This window comes from Microtus ochrogaster, linkage group LG3 (genome assembly GCF_000317375.1).
Source record: "Microtus ochrogaster isolate Prairie Vole_2 linkage group LG3, MicOch1.0, whole genome shotgun sequence".
In the NCBI taxonomy this organism is placed as follows: domain Eukaryota; kingdom Metazoa; phylum Chordata; class Mammalia; order Rodentia; family Cricetidae; genus Microtus; species Microtus ochrogaster.
The window spans coordinates 5,727,628-5,731,467 of NC_022029.1; positions in this window are offsets into that span (position 1 = coordinate 5,727,628).

Genomic DNA, 3,840 nt, shown 5'->3' on the forward strand with positions numbered 1-3,840 from the left:
TATCTATCACCATGCACAAAACTCAAGTCCAAATGGATTAAAGACCTCACTATCAGTCAGAACACATTGAACCTAATAGAAGAGAAAGTGGGAAATACCCTACAACAGATGGGCACAGGAGATCGCTTCCTATGTGTAACCCCAACAGCACAGACTTTAAGGGCAACACTGGAAGTGGAAATTTTTATGTAAAAATAAATAAATAAGAAAAAAGAAGGTTTTAACTTTAGCATATTAAGATTGCATGTAACAAAACAGCTATTAAGCAAGAATTAGAGTTACAATATTTATATCTACTTTCTATCTATTATTCAATTCATCAAAGATTCCGGAAGGATACAATATTACCTAAGTAAACAGGGGACGCATTGTAAGCAACTTCCAAAACTCTAGAATAGACAAAGACTTCTCACTACCTGGACCCTCACCCAAAGTTCTTCTGTACCATTGGGGCATCCATCTTTAGCGTATAGGCCCATAGTATCTGGCAGACTTTTCCATGAAGCAGGAAATTTTAAAGACAGCAATTCTACCTATATTGGCAGTTTGTCAGTAACTTTCTTCTGTGTCCTGCAGATTGTCTGGTAGACTCTTTCATGAAGCAGGAACTCCAAAGGATCATCTTATCTTTAGGCAAGTTCAGTAGTCATTTCTCTGTGGGTCCTGCATGTCCAGTTCACACAGCATACCATCAAGCAGTCCAGGCAAGAGCAGTTTCTTGTCCAAATGGTTAGCAAACTGTGTAAGAAGGCTCTTCAATGTCCATCGTCCTTTTGAAGTAATTGGTGTTGCCAGGAGCAGATGTGTTTCATATTATGAAAAGTCCTTAATTCTTAAAACATTTTAAATGCCATATTCCATACTCTTTGAAAAATTTGAAGAATCCCTATCCATCCGAAATACATCTCTGTACATCTAGAAAATCTAACATGACTACAAGCCAGCCTATTATAGATGACGCTCTATTTACCTATATTTCTTAATTATAAATTACATTTTTAAACACCCATAATACCTTAATAAAGAGCAGAAATACATATACACAGTATAACAAAGTTGACCTTGAATTTGTGTTAATAGAGGTAGATCCATACCAATGCAAAGTATCCATCTCTATAGCATATCCCGCTTTATATGTAAATAAACATTTACAAAAAATATTTGGGAATTTGGGCTTAGTTATTTCCAAACTACTTCCTGCTGTTTATTGTGCGAAGAAATTTTGAGTGTGTTCATGGCAACCTTTCGGAGGTTTTGCTCCATCAAACCACATTAGTCTGGGAGGATTCTATAGCTTCTCATTCTCTGTCCTTCTAGCAAGTATGTTCCCAGTGATGCCTGGTGGCTGGGATAATGGGAAGAGTTGGGAGAAAAAAGTTTTTGGGAAAGGATCTGTTGTGGATGAAAAAAGGAGGCCATAGAAGTTTTCTGCTACAGACTAGAGAGTAAAAACTGTTGGATTGAATCTGGGGAACAGAGGGAGACAAGAAGCCTTGCAAGCAGCCTACTTGGTTTTCTGTCAGGTGTGGGTTGTGGATTATCAGGGGCAGGGCAGCTGGACTTGGGGGCTGGGAAAAAGTAAGAAGTTGGAGGAGAAAGTTTAGAAGGGGAAGATCTGAGGAATCTACAGAAGATGGGTATGGGGGCAGAGAAGGCTGTCACGTGTTTTGCTGCAGAACGGATGATGAGACAAGCTGATTAGAACTGGAGTAACAAAGGGAGAAGAAAAAACCTACAAGGAGCTACATGGTTTTCTGATGCTCAATATTGTAGGAATAGACTCCATATCTTATTCATAAAAGTATTCTAAAATGGATTGTATTCAGGGTTGTTAAGATCTTGTAGTTCAAAGTCGTATTATTCTCATTTTTTTTTCGGGCTTACTGCTGTGTTGTCTCTGAAGCTTTGGCTCTGATTTAGAAAACATTCAAAGATTAACATAAAATGGGCATTTTATCTTTTTTTCTTCTTTCACTGTTCTTTTACTTCCAGTCTCTCACTTTTTCAATCATACACAGTTATCTTTCTTTTTCTCTTTCATTTCGAGAAACAGAATCACAGGCCCCGACTGTAGTCTGATTGCTCATAATTTGTTTGCATAAGCTTTGTCCAATTGACTTTCAGATATGAAAGGAATAAAATGAGAATAGTCAAAATAAATCACCTGTGATTTGAATACTGAAAGTTTTCAAAATCCATTTGTAAGAAACGGTCTTTTTGTTAGCAAGTATTTTTTATTAGCTAAGAAATCAAAGTATGCGTTAAATGGTACTTTCCATTAAGTTTAAATAATAGTTGTACTTAAAATTGTATTATGATGTTTTAATGACTTGTTATCAATAAATAAATAACAATAAATAAAATAACAAATGAAGTTGGCAGTTGATCTGTTGAAGATCTTTTACTCGTTTTTTATTGATCTAAAATTCTTATTAGTAATATTTGTAATAATCTATCAGGCTAACACTAAAATGAAATATACTTCGTATACATATTTCATAATAATTTTACATACTAATTACTGACAAAATAAACAGAACTTTCTGTAACTCTTTAGAATTTATTGCTCACAACATTGTATAAGTTGCTTGTAAAATTAAAATTGATTACACTAGGTTATATATATATATATGTATATATGTATATATGTATATATGTATATATTTCGAGACAAGGTTTCTCCATAGCTCTTGTAGACCAGGCTGACCTCGAACTCACAGAGATCCACCTGCCTCGGCCTCCCGAGTGCTGGGATTAAAGGCGTGCACCACCACCACCTGGCTTAGGTCATATTATTTTTAAAAACCTGGCCAATCAGAAAAACTAATTAAAATAGATTTCAATATTTAGAATAAACTATATTTTACTTCCTTCTTTTCAAAATAAAGAGCTACTGTGTGTATATATAAAGGTTTACACTGTTTCAAATTAAAGCACTTAGCTGACGACCAAAATTACATTAGTCAGAGAGTTCTATATGAATATTTTAGTCTTTTCTGTCTGCAAACTCTAAAGGCAATACTCTCAATAACTTGACAAATGGATTTTAAGTGAATATGTTTGAGCAACACTAAATTTAGAATAGTACCCTAGTAACATATTTAGATACAGCATTTCAAAATAATATATTTCTGGTGTATTTATTAGCATTTCCATACATTTTACCAAAAGTGTAGACAGAAATGAGTTAGTGACTAAAGCAAGCTATTAAATGTTTAGCTATATTTTCTGTCTCTTGATCTTTTATATGACAAAATGATCTTTTAAAGTGATTAGGGATCAAAGGTAGAGAAATTATAGTTGAATCATGGAGAAATGAAGTTTATGATATAGTATTAATGTCCTTAAACAAATTAGAGCACGTTCATTCTGCATTTACTTAAATAACTCATAAATTGTAGAAAATATTCACAATAAGTAACACATTATTTTAGTCAAATAAGTAACACTTTTATTAGTTCTTATTTTACTAGACCACTATAGCAGACAAATGTATAGCAAAAAAAATATAATATTGTTCTACCTTTCAAATAAAATGTGTGCAGTATTTAAGGATGCTCAATGTTTTCTTTCAAATTGACAAATATGGACTAGTAACTTACCTTTACCAATAATGTCGCCAGGAATTAAAAAATTTTGTTACCTTGTAACTGTTTCTCAAAAATTAAGTTTGAGTTTATGGACTTTTAAGTTTAATTAAGCTATTTTTTAAGTTGTAAGAATATTTGCCACAGCCGGGCAGTGGTGGCACATGCCTTTAATCCCAGCACTCGGGAGGCAGAGGCAGGCGGATCTCTGTGAGTTCGAGACCAGCCTGGTCTACAAGAGCTAGTTCCAGGA